The sequence below is a fragment of the Molossus molossus genome, unplaced genomic scaffold, assembly GCF_014108415.1.
Source record: "Molossus molossus isolate mMolMol1 unplaced genomic scaffold, mMolMol1.p scaffold_m16_p_9, whole genome shotgun sequence".
Classification (NCBI taxonomy): Eukaryota; Metazoa; Chordata; class Mammalia; order Chiroptera; family Molossidae; genus Molossus; species Molossus molossus.
Genome location: NW_023425403.1, coordinates 35,502,908 through 35,524,520, shown reverse-complemented (window position 1 = coordinate 35,524,520; position 21,613 = coordinate 35,502,908).

Below are 21,613 nucleotides of genomic sequence, written 5' to 3'. Positions count from 1 at the left end.
AAATTGAGCAATTTGTTTTTGCTTTGAAATACATTAATTAAAAATGCACAAAGCAATTTAAACTTATAGTTTACTCTTAAAATCCTTTATTTACTTAGGGTCTTTTAATTTGGCAAATATAATCTCATGCAAACATAAAGAAATGTTGTACCAAATAATCACTTCAAATATCCATTATATAAATTAAAAAAATAGAATATATTTTTCATGCAAGAAATTTTTCAATAATACCTTTGTTCTGTAAGTGTATATAAATGGACTTCTATACTTTGAGTTTATTTATTACTTACAAACTATATTTTACACTGTTTGGTATGACATATCATTGAACGTGAAAAAAACTAATTTGCATTTTGTCTTAGACTTAGACTAAACTAGTTGTTAATTTATTAATTTGCCTGGAACCACTATCTTTATAATTTCTTTTTTTTTTTTTTATCCTCACCCCAAGGACATTTTTCGATATTTTGTTCAGATAGAGTGGGAGGGAGAGAGAGAGAGAGAGAGAAACATCGACGTGAAAGCAACACATCGAGTGGCTGCCACCCGCACGACCGACCAGGGCCGGGGACAAACTGCAACCGAGGTACATGCCCTTAGCGGGAACTGAACCCGGGTCTCTCCGGACCGCAGGCCGACGCTCTAACTACTGAGCCAAACCGGCCAGGGCTGGAACCACTATCTTTAATAGGGCAAAAAGATAAGGTAAATTTTTGCATGTTTTGTGACATTTTGCTACTTCCTACTATTCAGACAATTTCAATTTAGTCATTTTAATAATTTGCTAGGTCTACCAAAATAAAATGTTACAAACCAGGTAGCTTAAACAGCATAAATTTATTTTCTCACAGTTCTGGAAGCTGGAAGTCTGAGATCAAGGTGTTGGCAGGTTTGGTTTCTTCCGAGACCTCCGTCTTTGGCTTGCAGATGGCCACCTACTTGTGTTCTCACATGGTCTTTCCGCTCTGTGTATGCATGTCTGGCGTCTCTCACATTCTCCTTAAGGAACCAGTCATATTAGATTCAGGCCCACAAAAATTACCTAATTTTCCCTTAATTACCTCTGTAAAGGTCCTATCTCCAAATCCAGTCACATTGTGAGGTACTGGAGATTAGGATTTTCACAAATAAATTCCTAGGGGAAACAATTTAGCCCAATACACTTCATCCTTTGGCCTCACAAAATTCACGTCCTTCTTGTATGTAATATGTATTCACCCTGTCTCAACAGCCCCCAAATCCTTAACCCATTCCAGCATCACTTTAAATTCAGAATATCATTTAAATATCTATGTAAGGACCAATGAGCTTCGAAGTATGATTCATCCTGGGACAAAATTCCTCTTCACCTATGAATTGATGAGACCAGCAACAACTAGATTTCCAAAATAGAATAGATAAACATAGTACAGACATTTCCATTCTAAAAGGTAGAAATCGGAAAGAAAAAGGATCACTGAGTCCCAAGCAAGTTGAAACTCTAACATGGCAAATTCAATTGAAAATATATATATATATTTTTAAATTTTAAAGCAAGAAAGAGAGATTCCACTTACTCATGCATTCATTGGTTGCTTCTTGCATGTGCCCTAACCAAGAATCAAATCCTCAACCTTGGCCTACAATGCTGTAAACAACAAGCTACCTGGCCAGGGCCAACTTCCATTATATTTTAAAGGTTATGAATAATTTTCTTTGGTTCAATGCTCTATCCTTCAGGCCCACCTGGGTAACAGCATTGTCTTTTGCACTAGTGGGGGTGGTGGCCTTATTTCCCTGGCCTTAGGCAGAAGTGTTGTCCCTGTGGCACTGGGCAGTAGCCTTACCCAAACGCCCTGAATGAAAGCTCTGCCTAGAAATCAAGGAGAAGACAGCCCTGTTCCCTGACTCTGTTCCCTTTAAACCCATGACGGCAGTGGAATCACCACCTCTGGGTCATTTTTTCCTTTTCATGAAGGGTAACATGTTTAAAGACAGCTAGCTCTATTGGTACTGTAGAATTTCAGAAATTCAATAGCCTTTCTTCATTTTCTCCTGTCTCTGTCCTCTTCAGTTGAGGCATTTCTTCTGTAATGATTGGATTCATGAGTTACATCCATGGTCACTTTATACAATTTTTTTCCAGCCACTCCCTTGATGTTCTCTGCAGGACAGCTTTCTATTTTTTGTAATATAGGTAGGTTGAGAATTTTCTAAATCTTCAAGTTCAGCTTACTTTATGCTTCACACTCCCATCTTCAATTTGTTTTTCTTTACTTATGTAAGCTTCTATGAGCAAAAGGAAAAATCTAGGCAGTACCCTCAACACTGTGCATAGAATTTTTCTCAGCTAAATAATTCAAGTTAATCACTTACAAGTTCTACTGTCCACAGAAAACTAGAACACAAGTTCTTTCCCACTTAATATTAAGGTCCCTTGTTCTTCTGGTGTTCAATAACACACTCCTTTTTCTGTCTGAAGCCTCATCAGAAACAACTTGAACATCCATATTTCTACAGTCTCTTCAATGAAATTCACTAACATGCAACTCAAAATTCTTCTAGCTTCTATTCATTACTCAACTCCAAAGCAACTTCTACATTCTCTCTCTCTCTCTCTCTCTCTCTCTCTCTCTCTCTCTCTCTCTCTCTTTCACTTATTTTAAGTAATTGGCTCACATTATTTTAGAGACTTGGTAAATCCAAAATATGCAGGGTAGGCCAACAGGCTGGAGACCCAGGGAAAAGCTGCATTTTGAGGACCAAGGTGATCTACTTCTCTTTCCTTCCATGGTCAGTCTTTTTCTATTAAGGCTTTCAAATGATTAAATGAGGCCCACCCAAACTTTGGAGAATAATTTGCTGTACTCAATCTACTGATTTAAAGTTAATATAATCTAAAACTGGCTTTCCTAAAACATTCTAGAAGATTTGATCAAATATCTGAGTACTATGGCCCAGCCAATTTGACACATAAAATTAACTATCAAAATCACTATGTTTATTCTCTACTGACTTTGTTAATCACACTCTTTATTTAGATAATAACTAGCACCAATACACAATCATGACTAGAAAATGAATTATGATACATAAATCAAATATGTTTTAAAATGTTAAAATATTCAAAAATATTTTTTTCAATTTTAATTTATGTATTTTGTTACAGATGTTTCTCCTTCCACCCCCCCAGACATCATCCTCCACATGCCACCCTCACAACCCCCCAGCATTGTTGTCTATGTCCATTGACTATGCATATATGCATATATGTTCTTTGGTTTATCTCATCTATCCCCCCCGTCCCCTCCTCTGAGATTTGTCAGTCTGAACCATACTCATTTCTATGTCTCTGAGTCTATTTAGTTCACCAGCTCACCTTGTTCATCATATTTGACAAATAAGTGAGATCATGTGGTATTTGTCTTTCTCTGATTGACTTATTTCATTTAGCATAATACTCTCCAGGTCCCTCCATGTCTTCGCAAAGGATAAGAGGTCATTCTTTCTTACAACTGCATAATATTCTATTTCATATATGTACCACTGCCTTCTTTTTTTATCCTCACTTGAGGACATTTTTGCATTTATCCTCAGAAAAATCATGAGGGAGAGAGGGAGGAAGAGAGAGAGAAACATCTATGTGAGAGAGACACATTGAGTTGTTGCCACCCATAGGACCCCAACCAGGGCCGGGACAAACTACAACCGAGGTACATGCCCTTAGCGGGAACCAAACCCGGGTCTCCCTGGTCCATGGGCTGATGCTCTTACTGCTGAGCCAAATAGGCCAGGGATACCACTGCTTTTTTATTCACTTTTCTATTGATGGACACGGGCTGTTTCCAGATCTTAGCAATTGTAAAGAGTGCTACTATAAACCTAGGGGTACATATATTCTTTCTGATAGGTGTTTCAAACTTCTTAGGGTATAATTCCTAAAAGTGGGATCACTGGGTCAAATTTTTTTGAGAAAACACCATGCTGTTTTTCATAGTGGCTGCACCAGTTTGCATTCCCACCAGCAGTGTACTAGAGTCCAATTTTCTCCACACACTCGCCAACACTTGTTTGATGATTTGTTGATGGTAGCCATTCTGACAGGTGTGAGGTGATACCTCATTGTTGTTTTAATTTGCATCTCTCTGATGATTAGTGATGTTGAGCATTTCTTTATATGTCTCTTGGCCATTTGTATGTCCTTTTGGGAGAGGTGTCTGTTTAGGTCCTCTGCTCATTTTTTAATTGGGTTCTTTATCTTCCTTTTGTTGAGTTGTATGAGCACTCTTTATATTTTGGAAATTAACCCCTTATCTGATATATCATTGGCAGTTATACTCTCCCATATAATGGGTTCCCTTTCCATTTTGATGGTTGTTTCTTTTGCTGTGCAGAAGTTTTTTAGTTTGATGTAGTCCCATGTGTTTATTTTCTCCATTGTTTCTGTTGCCTTAGTTTATGTATCAGTAAAAATTCTGCTGCATATGATATCTGAAATTTTGTTGCCTACATTTTCTTCAGGGATTTTTATGGATTCATGAATCACATTTAACTATTTTATCCATTTTGAGTTTATTTTTGTATATGGTGTAAGTTGATGGTCTAGTTTCATTTTTTTGCATGTAGCTGTCCAATTTTCCCAACACCATTAATTAATGAAGCTTTCTTTACTTCATTGTATGCTCTTGCCATCTTTGTTAAATATTAATTGAGCATAATGTTTTGGATCAATTTCTGGGTTCTCTGTTCGTTCCATTGATCTATATGCCTGTTCTTATACCAGTACCAGGCTGTTTTGATTACTATGGCTTTGTAGTATAACCCAATATCCAGTATTGTGATTTCACCTACTTCGTCCTTCTTTTTCAAGATTGCTGTGGCTATTTAGGGTCTATATGAACATTTAAAGTATTTGTTTTAATTCTATAAAATATGTCATTGGTATTTTGATGGGGATATCTTTGAATCTATAGATTACTTTGGATAATATGGACAATTTAATGATGTTAATTCTTCCAATCTATGAACAATATATGTGCTTCTATTTTTTTATATCTTCCTCTATGTCTTTTTATTAATGTCCTGTAGTTTTCTGCAAATATGTTCTTTACTTCTTTGGTTAAATTTATTTCTAGGTATCTTAATTTTTTTTGCTGTGATTGTAAATGGGATTGTTTTTTTTTTGTTTGTTTCTATTTCTGTGAATTCATTATTGGTGTATAAGAATGCCATCAATTTCTTGACATTAATTTTGTATCCTGTTACTTTGCCAGATTCATTTATTAAGTCTAGTAGATTTTTGAGTCTTTAGGGTTTTCTATGTACAATATTATGACATCTGTGAATAATGACAGTTTTACTTCCTCCTTTTTGATTTGGATCCTTTTTATTTTTTCTTCATGTCTGATTGCTGTGACTAAGACTTCCAGTACTATGTTAAATAAGAGTGGCAAAAGTGGGCATCCCTCTCTTGTTCCTGTTCTTAAGGGAAATGCTTTTAGTTTTTGCCCATTGAATATGATGTTCTAAAAGACTGTTTTCTCCTGGCCTCCCATTGTTCTGGCTGGGATTTTCTCAGACCTGCATTGCAACATGAGATTCTGTATTTCCAATTCACCATCCCATTTTCATTCATGGAAGTCAGTGGAAAATCATGGTTTGGAGGCTGTGTCTGCCTACTCTTGATACCTCTCTTCTTTATGGTTTAAGGCATTCCCATCCTCCCACCTTTTCACAAACATCATTTTTTGGTTGTGCTTGCTTTGCGTTTACTTTTTTTTTTTATAGTTTCTTGATTTGGAAGACTATTTGTAATTTTTTACTTTGTTCTAATGTGCAACTTGAAGACCATAAATGTCCATATGATCATTGCTTTAACTATGTAGTTATGTTCTCCAAATTTTATTATTTTGTATTTTCATTTTAATTTAGTCATCTGTGTTTTTTAATTTTCTTTGAAACTTTCTTTCTGACACTTGGGTTATTTATAATTGTGTTGTTTTGTTTCTAGTTAAATTGAGATTTTCACATTATCGTATTGGTTTCTACTTAGATTTAATTGTGGTTGGAGACAACAATTACTTAAAATATTTTTGTTTCTTTTCATTTCTTCAGATTTGTTTAATGGCCTAAGACATAATCTATCTTGGCACATGTTATGGAGACATTTAGAAAGTGTAGATTTTGTTGTTTTGTTTGTTAGTTTTTTATAGATAATGAGACAGTCTCTATCTTTACTTATTTTTCTTTATTGATTCTAGAGAGAGAAGAAGGGAGAGGTCTCAAGAGGGATATAGAAACATCGATGAGAGGGAACATTGATTGGCTTCCTTCTGCATAGCCCCCACTGGGGATGTGGCCCACATTCTGGGCATGTGCCCTGACCAGGAATCATACTGGCAGCCTCTTTATGCATGAGTCGATGCTCAATCACTGAGCCACACTGGCCAGGCTAGATTTTGTTGTTGTTGGGTGGGGTGTTCTATCATGTCAATTAAATCTTATTGGTTGATATTGTTGTTCAGTTCTTATATATTCTTACTAATTATATTATGAAGTCAACTGATTATAATTTATTTTTCTAATAATTGAGGGGAGATGGATATTAATCAATTATAATTATAGTTTTTTTTTATTTATCCTTCCAGCTCTATCAGCTTTTGCTTCATATATTTTGTGGTTTGTCCTCTTCCCCTCCTCTTCCTCCTTCTTCTCCTTCTCTTTCTTCTCACAGAGTTTTCTTATCACTTATTAATATTAACTTAGCATATTCGTATATATCATGTTCATTGGAAAAAAGTGTTATTTGCATTCTTAAACTAAAACACTCTAGAAAATAATTTTTATTTTAATACATAGCTAAATGCAATTACTATTTATGCTTTCTTTTTTCTTTTTGGTGTGCATCTGCTGCTCTAGTAAATGTTTGGGGAACTGAAAAAATCAATGGATTATTGTTGAAGACTTTAAAAATATTTTTAAGGAAAGAGTATCAAGAATAATCTTTAAGGAACAATTTTAAATCTTTAAAAAACAAATTATAATATACAAATGTGAGTGTATAGTAAGATGCTACCTTTTAAAAAAAGGATGAAGACAAACAAGAGAAGAGAAATGAAAGCGAAAGGAGAAAGAAGGATTCAGAAGTCTTTAGCCCTGGCCAGTCAGGCTTAGCAGTTAGAGCATCAGCCTGTGGACAAGAGTGACTCAGGTTTGATTCTGCTAAGGGCACATACCTCAGTTGTGGTTTGGCCCCTGGCCCTGGTTGGGGTCGTGTGGGTGGCAGCCACTTGATGTGTCTCTTTCATGTCGTTGTGTCTCTCTTCCTCCATATTCCCTCTTGCTCTATCTGAAGATAAGTACAAAAATATCCTTGGGTGAGGATAAAAAAAAAAAAAGAACCCTTTAATTGGGTCAAGTAATATATCCAAGGATACATAAATATTTTGCATAACAAAAATATTTTATGATTATTTAAATAATACTAGCATATTACAATTATTTTAAAGGTAATAGTAGATTCCAAAATGGTGGTGGAGTGAATGGAAGCTACATAGACCATCCTCCAGAACCAAACTGGAATTACAACTAAAATAAAGAAAAATCATCAGGAAAATGCAAAAGAAATGCAGCCAGCGAGGAACATATAAACAGGGACACTGAATTGATCCTAGTAGGATTGCAGAGGAGTGAGAGAGGGTCTGGGAGCCCACAGACAGCAGTGGTCTTAGCAGTGAGCAGTGCCCTTGGGGTTAAAATCCCAAGGCCACTCCACAGCACAAAGGGCCAGGACAGAGCACTAAAATAGCCACAGACACACACCTTGGGCTATGGCAGAAGGAGGGCAAACTGAACTGGAACTCTGTGGGAACACTCAAGTTTTGGAGGGCATGCAGCCACACAGAATGGTGGCCATTTTATTCCCACCAAGGGCTCAGGGGAGAGGTGGCAGCCCCTCCCTTAGAGATCCAACCCCACCCAGGTGGGCCATTGAAATGCAAACTGTGGCTCATTAACAACCAGAATCTGTCCCACCCTCAGGAAATCCTTTTACACTGAACACCTGAGGTAGTTTTTCATTCAGCTGAGAAACCAAGGCTTTTTGAGTAACCACAACTAATAGCCTCCAGGCAAAAAGCTAGAGGATAACTGAACCGTTCCTGGGCTTGAAAATCTACCCAGGAAAGTTAGACTTGACAGTGGTGTTTAACGTGGGCCCTCCCACGCTCATCCAAACCAGAAGAGGAAACCACAAACAGCAGAATTACAACCCCAAAGGAAAAATTTGCCAGGCTCCAAACCCAGTGAGATAGCCAAAATGAAGAAACAAATCCAAAATGAAACAACAAGAGAACTATATTGAAGATGAGGTAAATGAAATGCAGCTAAGCAAATTATCAGAGGTAGAGTTCAGAGCCATGATTGTGAGGAAGCTCAACAGCATGAGTAAGGACATCAGCACCATGAGTAAAGATATCAAAATATTGAAAACCAACCAAGTGAAAATGAAGAATGACATAGCAGAAATAAACAGCACACTAGAAAAAGCTGAGATCCAGATCAGTGAATTAGAAAACAGGTTAGAAAAAAAATCAACCAATCAGAAAACCAAAAGGAAAAAAACAATTAAAAAACAGGAAGACAGCTTTAGAGAACTGTGGAACAACTAAAAATATAATAATATTTGGATCATAGGAGTCCCCAAAGAAGAAGAAAATGAGCAAGATTTAGAGAGTTTATTTGAAGAAATAGTGACAGAAAACTTCCCTAATTTGGTGAAGGAAGAAAGCATTCAAGTTCAAGAAGCACAGAGAGTCCCAAGTAAGAAGAACACAAACACGCCCACACCAAGACAAATAGTAATTAAAATGCCAAAAATTAAAGAAAAAGAGAGAATCCAAAAGGCAGCAAGAGAGAAGCAACAGGTTACCTACAAAAGGAACCCCCATAGGGCTCTCAGCTGACTTCTCAACAGAAACACTACAGCCCAGAGGGGAGTGTCATGAAGTAATCAAGGTCATGAAAAACAAGGATCTGAATCCAAGACTACTTGACCTTGCAAGGCTAACATTCAAAACAGAAGGGCAAATAAAGAGCTTTCCAGACAAAAAAGGCTAAGGGAATACATTAGCACCAAACCAGCACTGCAAGAAATGTTAAAAGGACTGCTGTAATTAGTAGAAGAAATAGGAAGAAAAAATATAATCACACTAAACAAAAAAGGCAATAAATAAGTGCATATCAATAATCACCTTAAATGTAAATGGATTGAATGGTCCTATAAAAAGACACGGAGTAGCTGATTAGATAACAAAGCATCACTCACATATATGATGTTTACAAGAGACCCACCTCACAACGAAAGACTCAAGTAGGTTGAAAGTAAAGGGATAAAAAAAAATCTTCCAAACAAACAGAAAGAAAAAAAAAATCTGGAGTACCAATACTCATACCTAATAAAATAGATTTCAAAATGAAGGTTATAACTAGAGACTAAGAAGGTCCCTACATAATATTGAAAGGATCTAGCCAACAGGAAGATATAACCTTGGTACACATTTATGCACCCAATATCGGAGCACCAACATATATTAAAAATTTTCTGGCGGACTTCAAAGGAGAAATCAATAGCAATACAATCATAGCAGGGGACTTCAACACCCCGCAGACATCACTGGATACATCCTCAAGACAAAAAGTTAACAAGGAAACACAGACTCTAAATGAAGCACTAGACCAAATGGATTGAATAGATATCTACAGAGAATTACACCCCAATATTACAGAATTTACATTTTTCTCAAGTGCACATGGGACATTCTCAAAGATAGACCACATGTTAGGACACAAACTGAGTCTCTGCAAGTTCAAGAAGGTTGAAATCATATTAAGCATCTTCTCAGATCACAATGGCATGAAACTAGAAATCAATTGCAACAAGAACATGTCAAGACATTTGAACACATGGAGGCTAAATAGCATGTTATTGAACAATAAATGGTTTACCATGGAGATCAAGGAAGAAATTAAAAATTTCCTGGAAACCAATTAAAATGAAGACACAACAACACAAAATCTATGGGATGCAGCGAAAGCAGTTCTGAGAGGGAAGTTCATAGCACTACAGGCCTGCCTCAAGAAACAAAAAGAATTGGTAATAGACTATTAACCTCACAACTTAAATAACTAGAAACCAAACAAAAATAAAACCCCTGAGGAAGTAGAAGAAAGAAAATAGTAAAGATCAGAGCTGAAATAAATGAGATAGAGACCAAAAAATAATTCAAAGGATCAATAAAACAAAGAGCTGGCTTTTAAAAAGATGCATAACATTAATGGACCCTTAGCTAGAATCAACAAGAAACAAAGAGAGAAAACCCAAATACAAAAAATCAGAAATGAAAGACGAGAAACAATAACTGACACCACAGAAATACAAAGGATTGTTAACAAATATTATGAACAATTATATGGCAACAAATTCGACAATCTAAGTGAAATGGACAAATTTCTAGAAACACATAGTCTCCCACAAGTGTACCAGGAAGAGATAGAAAACTTGCCCTGGCCGGTTTGGCTCAGTGGTTAGAGCGTCAGCCTGCGGTCCCGAGAGACCCGGGTTCGGTTCCCACTAAGGGCACGTACCTCGGTTGCAGTTTGTCCCTGGCCCTGGTTGGTCATGCGGGTGGCAGCCACTCGATGTGTCCCTTTCACATCGATGTTTCTTTCTCTCTCTCTTCCTCTCTCTCCCTCCCACTCTATCTGAACAAAAAATGTCCTCGGGTGAGGATAAAAGAAAAAAAAATGTAAAAAAAAAAAAAGAGATAGAAAACTTGAACAGAACAATAACAACTAGAAAAATTGAAGATGTAATCAAGATTATTCCAGCAATCAAAAGTCCAGGCCCAGATGGCTTCACAGGGGAGTTTCACCGAACATTCAAAGAAGAACCAGCACCCATCTTCTCAAACTATTTTTAAAAATTCAAGAAGAAGGAAGACTTCTAAACTCATTTTATGAGACCAGCATAATTCAAATTCCAAAATCAGAAAAAGACGCTTCAAAGAAAGAAAACTACAGGCCAATATCCCTGATGAGCATAGATGCCAAAATCCTTAACAAAATACTAGTAAATAGGACCCAACAATACATCAAAAAAATGATTCACTAAATGGGATTCATCCCAGGGATGCAACGATGGTACAATATTTGAAAATCAATAAATGTGATACACCACATAAACAAAATGAAAGATAAAAACCACATGATCACATCAATAAATGCTGAAAAAGCATTTGACAAAATCCAGCACTCATTACTGATAAAAATGCTTAGCAATGTAGAAATAGAGGGATCATATCTTGACATAATAAAGTCCATATATAAAAGACCTATAGCCAACATCATATTCAATGGGCAAAAACTAAAAGTATTTTCCTTAAAAACAGGAACAAAACGGGTGCCCACTTACACCACTCTTATTTAACATAGTACTGGAAGTCTTAGCCACAGCAATCAGACATAAAGAAAAAATAAAAGGGGTCCAAAATGGAAAGGAGGAAATGAAACTGTCATTATTCACAGATGACATGATATTTTACATAGAAAATCCTAAGGACTCCATCAATAGTCTACTAGACTTAATAAATGAATTTGGCAAAGTACCAGGATACAAAATTAATGTCAAGAAATCAATGGCATTCTTATGCACCAATGATGAACTCACAGAAAGAGAAACTAAAAAGACAATCCCATTTACCATCATGGCAAAAAAATTGAGATACATAGGAATAAACTTAACCAAAGAGGTAAAGGACCTATTTGCAGAAAACTATACAACATTGAAAAAAGAACTAGATTAAAATATAAAAAAGTAGAAGCACATACCTTGTTCACGGATTGGAAGAATTAACATCATTAAAATGTCCATACTACCCAAAGCAATCTATAGATTCAATGCAATCTCCATCAAAATACCAATGACATATTTCACAGAACTAAAACAAATCTTCAAAAGTTCATATGAAACCAAAAACAAACCCCGAATAGTCACAGCAGTCTTGAAAAAGGAGGTGGGATCACAATACCAGATATTGGGTTATACTACAAAGCTACTGTATCAAAATTGCCTGGTACTGGCACAAGCATATAGACCAGTGGAACAGAACCCAGAACCCAGAAATTGACCCAAGACATTATGCTCAATTAATATTTGATAAAGATGACAAGAGCATACAATGGAGTAAAGAAAGCTTCTTTAATAAATGATGTTGGGAAAATTGGACTGCTACATGCAAAAAATAAAACTAGACCATCAGGTTACACCATATACAAGAATAAGCTCAAAATGGATAAAAGACTTAAATGTAACTCGTGAATCCATAAAAATCCCAGAAGAAAATGTAGACAACAAAATTTGTTGTCTTTCAGACATCATACATGGCAGAATTTTCACTGATACATCACCTAAGACAACAGAAACAAAGAAAAAAATGAACGCATGGGACTACATTGAACTAAAAAGCTTCTGCACAGTGACAGAAACAACCATCAAAATGGAAAGGGAACCCACTGTATGAGAGAGCATAATTCCTAATAATACATCAGGTAAGGGTTAATTTCCAAAATATAAAGAGTGTTCAAAGAACTCAACCAAAGGGAGACAAAGAACTCAATTTAAAAATGGGCAGAGAACTAAATAAACACCTCTCCAAACAGGACATACAAATGGCCAAGAGTCATATAAAGAAATGCTCAACATCACTAATCATCAGAGAGTTGCAAATTAAAACAACAATGAGGTATCACCTTACACCTGTCAGAATGGCTGCTATCAACAAATCATCAAACAACAAGTGTTGGCAAGGGTGTGGAGAAAATGCGACTTTAGTACACTGTTGGTGGGAATGCAGACTGGTGCAGCCACTATGGAAAACACTATGGTGTTACCTCAAAAATTTAAAAATTGAACTTCCATTTGACCCAGTGATCCCACTTCTAGGAACATACCCTAAGAAGCCTGAAACACCGATCAGAAAAAATATATGTGTTCCCACATTCACAACAGCACTATTTACAATAGCTAAGATCTGGAAACAGCCTAAATGTTCATCAGTAGACAAATAAATGAAAAAGCAGTGGTACATATACACAATGGAGTAGTATGCAATTGTAAGAAAGAAAGATCCCTTATTCTTTGAGATGACATGGGGGGACCTGGAGAATATTATCCTAAGCGAAGCAAGCCAAGCAAAGAAAGACAAATATCACATAATCTCACTTATCACATAATCTCACTTATTTGTGGAATATAATGAACATAACAGTGTAAGAAACAGGGTAGACCCAGAGATGTGGAAGTAGGGTACAGACTGACAACCCTTAGAAGAGGGGGTGAGGCAGGAGGGAAGAGATAAACCACACAACTTATATGCATGTACACATGACCAATGGACATGGACAACAAAGCTGGGGACAGGTGGGGGGGGGATCGGGAGGAGGGTGTCAATTCGGAAAAAAGGAGAAACATCTGTAACAACAATAAAATAATACAAATACATAAATAAATAAAAATCAATTAATAAAAATACATTAAAAGCAAAGGAAATTGGAAAGGTAAAAATAAATAAATAAAGGTGATAATGGTAAAACATCAAGATATTGAGGAAAAAACTAAATCTTGAGTAGTTTCTTTACCAGGTATATAAAATTATTTTCCAATATGATCAATAATCAATTTAACTACCTATTCACTTGGACAATTAAAAACACTTTTCTCTGTTCATGTCCAAGCTACTTGAAATGAAAGTAAGGGACTACAATGAAAAAAATAAAATGCATAAACTCATAAGAACAGGGAAATAGATGACAGCCAATGTATATGTCAAAAAATTGTATGTGATGGATACTTTTGGGACAATTGATTTATAAAGTAAGTTTATTAACTGTGGTACGTGCCTGCTGGGACTAGAGTTAACCTAAAGTAAGTCAGTTCATGCCGTGGAATAAAGGACATTACCAGGAATTAAAGTTAACAAGTGGGGTGCAAGGAAGGTGGTGAATATTAGTGGATCCTGGAAAGTCTGTTGCAATGTTCAACAGCTGGCAAGTTGCGCTTGGTCTTACAGCCCGAGAACCTGTTCATTTCCAGAGTTACTCAGGTCACTATTTACCTTCACTTCCTTCAGTGAGGTTCTTTTATACATTTTCAATACAAATAAATTGTTTTATTACATTCTGCATTCTACCCTGATATCCTCATTTCCTAAATGACTTTTTAAGAGTTTTTAGAGACTCAATTTAACTCTTGGTGCTGTAAAATTCTGTGGATTTTGACAAATCACAGTGTCACCTATTACCACTATAGCAACTCCCAGAGTACAGGTGATCCTTGAACAACGTGGGTTTGAACTGTATGGGTCTATTTGTGTGCAGATTTTTTTCAATAAATACATGTACTGTTTTTGATTTTTAGTTGGGAGTCTGCGGATATGGAGGGCTGACTGCATGCATTGATCTATGCTATTTTATAAAGAGAGCTTGAGCTCTGGCCGGTTCGCTCAACGGTTAGAGAGTCAGCCCATGGACCAGTCATGGGGTTTGACTTTGCTCAAGGGCATGTGCCTTAGTTTGGTCCCTGGCCCTGGTCTGGGATGTGTAGGACACAACCAATTGATGTCCATTGATGCTTCTCTCCCCCCCCCTCTCTCTCTCTCTCCCCCTCATACTGTGTCTGCAGATAAATGTAAAAAAATCCTAGGGTGAAGATTAAAAAAAAAAGATACACACACACACACATATATGGTTTGAACATTCATGGATTTTACTATCCATAAGGGATCCTAGAACCAATCCACTAGGGATAAAACAAAGAACACGTTTTTTGGGGGAGCTAAAAATTATATGCAGATTTTCAATTCCTGGGGCAGGCAGGAGGGTCAGCATCCCTAACTACTGTATTGTTCAAAGGCCAACTGTGGTTTCACTGACAAAAAAAAAAAAAATGTTTTCACCTATTCAACCCACCTCCATGCCTCACAAATCAATGATATCTATTAATATATATCTTTTACTATTACTATCATTTTGCCTTTTTAGAATGTCATATATTTGGAATTATAACATGTAGTCACTTTAGACTGTCTCATTTCAATAGTAGTGTAAGTTTAAGATTCATCCATATTTTTAAATAGGTATATAGCTTATTTCTTTTTAGTGCCTAATAATTTCCTATTGTATGAATTTGCCACAGTTTACTTATTTATTTATTTTTATTAAGACCTTTTGTTGCCCTGGCCGGTTTGGCTCAGTGGTTAGAGCATCGGCACATGGACAGAAGAGCAATGGGTTTGATTCTGGTCCAGGGCAAGTACTTCGGTTGCAGTTTGGTCCTCGGCCCTGGTCCAGGTTGTGTGGGAGGCACCCATTGAGGTATCTCTCCCACATTCGGTGTTTCTCTCTGTCTCTCTCTCTTCCTCCCTCCCACTCTATCTGAAATAAATGAAAATATATCCTCAGGTAAGGATTAAAAAAAAAAAAAGAAAGATATTTTGTTGCTTTGAATTTGGGGCTATAATATATTAAGTTACTGTAGACATTCACATGCAAGTATTGTGTGGACAGAAGTTTTAACTTCACTTGCAGAAATACCTAGGGGTGTGATTGATTGTCAGATCATCTATAAGACTGTACTTAGACTTGTTAGTACTGTCAAACTCTTTCAAAGTGTTTGAGGTCTGTATACCCATAAGCAGTTAATGCGAGTAACTATCGCTCCACACAATCTCCAGAAATTGTATTCTCAGGTATTGTTTTTTTTTTATTGTTGTTCTTCATTTATAATTTTAGCCTTTCTAATAAGTATGTTGTCATATATCATTGTTATTTTAGTCGGCACTTTTCTAACCACAAATGATGCTGAGCACCTTTTCCTGCTTTTGTTTGCCAACTGTTTATCTGATTTGGTGAAGTGTCTGTTCAGACCTCTTGCATGTTTTAAAATTTAGCTGTTTGTTATTTTATTATTGTTTGATAGAGTTCTCTGTTTTAAGAGTCCTTTATTACATATGGGACAAAAATCTTCCTCAAAAAATGCATGTCAGTGTTTTATATAGTCGTGTAATAGAGAAATATATTTTCAAAGAGGCATCGACATTTCAGAGTAGGCAAATCCTGAGCTGATAAATGAAGAATGAAAGTGAGGTGTGAAAAGGATGCTGACAGCCTGGGCAGAATCACTCGGGCATCGAGGAACATGGCATATTAGAGGCGCTAATAAAAGCCCATGTGTTTAAAACATAGAATGATGACAGATAAGCACGCATGGTTTTTAAGAGTCAGGCTTTGCTGTGGATTTTGTTTATTACTTTAAGAGCAATGAACGGGGCATCAACATGATCAAATTTGTTCTGTAAAAACAATTTACTGTTTTCAGTTTTAACACTTCTCTGATTAAATAGAATATGGATGCAGAAAAATTAATTACAAAATTATTGCAGTTTCCCAGGTATGGCATTATGTGGCTTGGACTAGGTTATTGTAAGAATATAAAATTAGTAGGACAAGTCCATATGTTGTCTGTATGCGAGAAAAATTTTCCTCAACTTAGGGCTAGAAAACTAACCTTGGAGCTCCTTGTTAAGTGGGAATACTGAAGAAGCACCAACAGCACTGGTAGGTGAAGAGTTATGGCCTGGAGGCAGGGGTGGCTAGAACAATAGGGTATGAAACATTGTAAGAAAGGGTAGTTCAAGGAGACCATAGCCAATCATGTCTATGCTGCTTAATAAGCAGATAGAATACTTTTTCAAAGGCTACAATTCAGAAATGTTTTATATACTATAAATCCTGTCAAGGGGAGTCTGAGTGTTGACAGTATTAAACAGCGGGTGCTCAACAACTATGCTTAAGACCTATTATTGTGCTTTGAGATAAACATTAAAGATCGGGGGAGGGGTGGCTCTGGCTGTATTTTGTAATTATATTTTTTATTACTGAAAATGTTTCCAATTGAATTCTGAATTCCTTCAAAAGCTACAGCTCAAACTAGACGATGTCTAAGGAAGTTTACACAGAACAGGGATACTCATGGACTAAGGCATGTGGATTAGGATTATAAAATTTTAGCCCCAACTTTTTCTTCTGGGTCCTGAGCCCTAGTATGCTCAGCTATAGGTAAGGCTCAGGACTCCTTTGGAACCGCTGGTCTATTTCTTATAAGAAAAGTTGGCTTTTTGGATTCTTCTTACCCCAATTCCACAGCACAACTTTTCTCTATAATTAACATTATAAAGATTAAACAAATAAGATCTCAAGAAAAGACAGCAATTGCCAAACAACATTTCATATAACAATCCAATGAATTAATCAGCCAGACATTTGGTTTCTTTATCTTGGTCTCTGTTTTTTCTTAGTACAAGTTACATTCTTTCTCATTAGGGAAGGATCTAGGAAGTGAAGGAAGAAAACCTTGATCTCCTTCAGAGAGCAAGAATCACCTCTATATATAGTTATTCTTACTTCAATCCTAAATAGAAATTGTTCCATCAAATAATATTTTCTGTGACATTACAGCTGTCTAAGAGTTGACAAGAAAGAGCCTAAGCAAAATGCTATTATTGTGTACAAGGAGAAGAAACTTTCTGCCTGGATCAGAAACATACAAAATGCACTAAAATAACACAGTTTTCCGAATTCTGTGTTTATTATATATCCAATGCTGTATTATCACCTTACAGTCAAAGTCTGGAGTTTTTCAAACATTCTCTTATTCTGTTATTGTTTCGAAATGGTACTCAAAAAATGCTCAGTGAGGTTCTACAAAGCATTTAGTAGTAATGGAAACTTATTAATGTATTAACAGCCAATTTCCTCACTCTGTGTTGCCATGCGTCCTCTAAACTTAGGAACCACTTATAAGGGACCCAGAAGCAATTGGTTGAACACTCTTGACATATTGATATGAGTGGGTAAATCAGGCCTGACATATATTAGTACAAGTTACATTCCTCGCAATGATGTCTTCTTCTTTTGTCACTATAATTTCTCAAGCCTTTATAGTGCATAAAACCCCATTAAGATATATTGAACAAAGAATGTCAGGACCATTCAACACTCAAGCAGAACTTAAAAGAAAATGTTGAAAGAGAAAAGCAGTATGTGAAGATCATCAATTAACCTAATAAGATACTATACATGTATTTAAAATTTTGTTAAATGTTGTTATATTGGTATATAGGATTTCCCTATGAACTAGCAAAAGTAATACCTTCTAGATGTATGAAATAGGAAAATAAGCAGCATCTTCTTTGAGCAGATCAATTAGAAAAAGGCATACTATTTGGGTTGATAAGCCTTTGCAGTGGTGATAGTTAAACTTTTCAAAACTGCGCCTAATATTAGAATTTGTAGAACTGTGGAATACTAAATGTGGCTAAACTGTTCTTATTGTAAATTTATTACTGGTTTTCATATTTTTTCAGTTAATCATCTAATGTTGGCTCACCAGGAGCAAAAATTACAATTGGACAGCCTGGAGTTTTTTGTTTGTTTTTTTAATTTAGAAGAATGACTATATAAAATGTCAACTACTTAGCAAAATTCAACTGAATTAATAATCATGTTTGCCTTGTGCTATGAAAAAGTCAGTGTATTGTCAAGATGTAGAATGTATTTAAATTTAATGAGAAAAATTATTTGAATTTAAAATTTCTACTGATAAAGTATGTTTTATACCTTTATTAAATAAACTCTTTAAAACTAATTTTCAGTATGTGAAGCTTAAAATTAGGCATTAAATCTATATCATTTTATATCAGGGATATTTTTACATTTTATGAAAAATAAATTAACTGAATGTTTAACTTTAAAGAGCAAACTAAATTAATTTCACCAGAAATTATTTTATTATAGTTAAGAAATATTTGGGCATGTGTAAATAGGTTTTTTTTTTAAGTTTGATTAAAAATTTCCCTTTGTAAATGTAATGAAACATCAGGTAAAAATGACTATTTGGCATATAATAAAATGTTTATTTTCTTATATCCAATTAACTGATTTAATAAAATAAAGTCATTTTGGAGTTAGAAAAAAAATATGTGTGCATGTGTGCGTGTGTGTATAAATATATACATATTTACCTGCATTTAGTTTTTCAAGTACTGATTCATGGACATTTTAAACTTATCAATTCAATTGACATGTCTATATTAAGTGCCAGAACTTATACTTCCTCTACCCTAATAAAATATTTTGTGGATATGAATGATTACCTGGAATATGTGTGGTACATGCATGTTTGTTTCTTCCATTGAAGTCACAACCTAGAATGAATCATCTACACCTTGGGAAAAGCATATTTCTCCACAGGATATCAAGGGAACATTATTAGCCCATTATTCTACATGCTCCAGGCTGCTTCCTGTGATTCCTGCTGGAGTTGAAAAAGATTTTGCTTGATATACTTGTAATGCATAAGAACTAAGGCGGGTCATTCTGTTGTTATGCATTTCAATATAAAAGTTAAAAACTTACTGTGGATTTTGAAAATGTTTCATGTGATATGCTGTACAAATTTTAATAATAACAACAACAATAACAATTTTAAGATTAAGGTAGGCTGGTGTGAGTTTGATAGATCTCTAATTTTCCCTTGCAACTTTCTCTCCGGTCTAATTTAGTGTATTTACAAAAACAGTGAATGTAGTTCTCACTGTTGTTAAACTGACAGATCATCAGAGAAAATTCATTTCTCTCTGTCTTTTTTTTTTTTTTAAATCTATTTTTCAAGGCTCAATATATCTAGCACCTCCTTTTTAAAGATTATATTTAGTATGTTCCCTGATAACATAAATTACACTTGGGAGTTGCTAGAGGCTTCCATTTTTTGGCTTCTTGTAGAAGAAGATCTGAAGGTTTTTCTTGTGGCTGGCCAAGTGATGGACATATTATTTGTACCATGGCCGGAGCTCTTGTTTGCCAGGTGTGAGAAATCTCAGACTTACAGTCAATTGGGAAAAGTGAGAAACAGTAGGTTAGATGGGCATAAAATATATTTGAGAAGTGAGGCAAAACATCATTCATGGAGTTTAGAAAGAGGTAACGATATTTTTCTACAGTAATGTTATCATTTGTTTTATAATTTCAAATAAAACATTGTTTGACAGAGACAGACATGTTAACTTTCTCTATTTATGCGTAACTTACTAAAAACTTGGATGATTCAACACATCTGAAAAAAAAATCTAGTGACATTTTAGGCTATATTTGTTAAATTATAGTTTTAAGAACAGAGAAATTAACTTCATAATTATCTGTTTCAAATATACATGTATTCTCACCCAGCCTGTGTGGCTCAGTGGTTGAGCATCACCCCATGCACCAAGAAGTCTCCAGTTTGATTCCCAGTCAAGGCACATGCCCAGGTTGTGGGCCTGATCCCCAGTGAGGGGCATGCAGGAGGTAACCAGTCGAAGTTCTCGCTCATCGAGGTTTCTATCTCTCTCTTCTTCTCCCTTCCTCTTTCTCTAAAATCAATAAAGAGAAAAACCCCACATATTTTTAAAACAAACAACAAACCAAAAGCAGTCATGTAGATAAAATAGAGGGCAGAGAAGAACAAAGCAGTAAAAATTATATATAACTCCACACACTTGGTAAAGCATATTAATCATTTCATAGCTGTTGTCCTAGCAGGATTTCTGCCTTAAAGAGGTCAAGTTTGGTGTTTTGTTGACTACTTTATTTCCTACCTTCCTGATTCAGAACAGTGGCTGTGAAGAAAACCAGTCTTCTCATACTCTAGCAAGCGCATATTGAAGTCTGTCAAGTGCAGATGCATGTGATTTCCTTCTAATATCCAGTATCATGTCCCATTGTTATTATAAGCCTCTTTAGAAAAGAAACCATAAAGACTACAATTATACTTGAATGGCACTTGATTTAAATAAGGATTGCATCATTGCTTTCTAACTCTTCCTTGAATATGTTGAGATCATTCTGCCTCAGGCCTTTGCATTGCTCTTCTCTCTGCCTGGAATGCTTGATCTCTTCTCATTCACCCGTGGCTCTTTCTCAGAAGCCTTTCTAACCTCTACCCTTACCCATGGAATTGCATAATATTGCTTTGTTCTATTTTATTACATGTAGGCATCTGAAATACTTTGTTAATTGGCTTCTTTGTGTTTTATACATCTTTAAGATTGGATGCAAGGTCTAAGAGAACAAGGATTTCACGTTGCTAAATCACTGCTGTTAAGCCCGTAACAGTGGCCTAGAAATGAGAAGTGCTCAGAATTGGGTTGAATGAACAAAACTCTACACATACAACAATTAGCCTGTAACCAACTGTTAAAAAAACGATTAAAGGAGAGAATTTAGGTGATGCTAACAAACTGTACAAACACTTCATGTAGTGGATAATCCTTTCAGAGAACTGGGGCACAAGGCAGGAATCTTTTAGGGGATAAAGAATAAAGAACAATGAACAAAAAAATAAAAAATACCTGACTGACTGGGACCATACCATGAACCTTGTTTATGGTGAGAAGATGAAGACTTGGCTTGGCAGCAGAGATTTATCCCCACACAGCTTGGCCAGAGAAACCTCCCACAGAGATTTATCCCCACACAGCTTGGC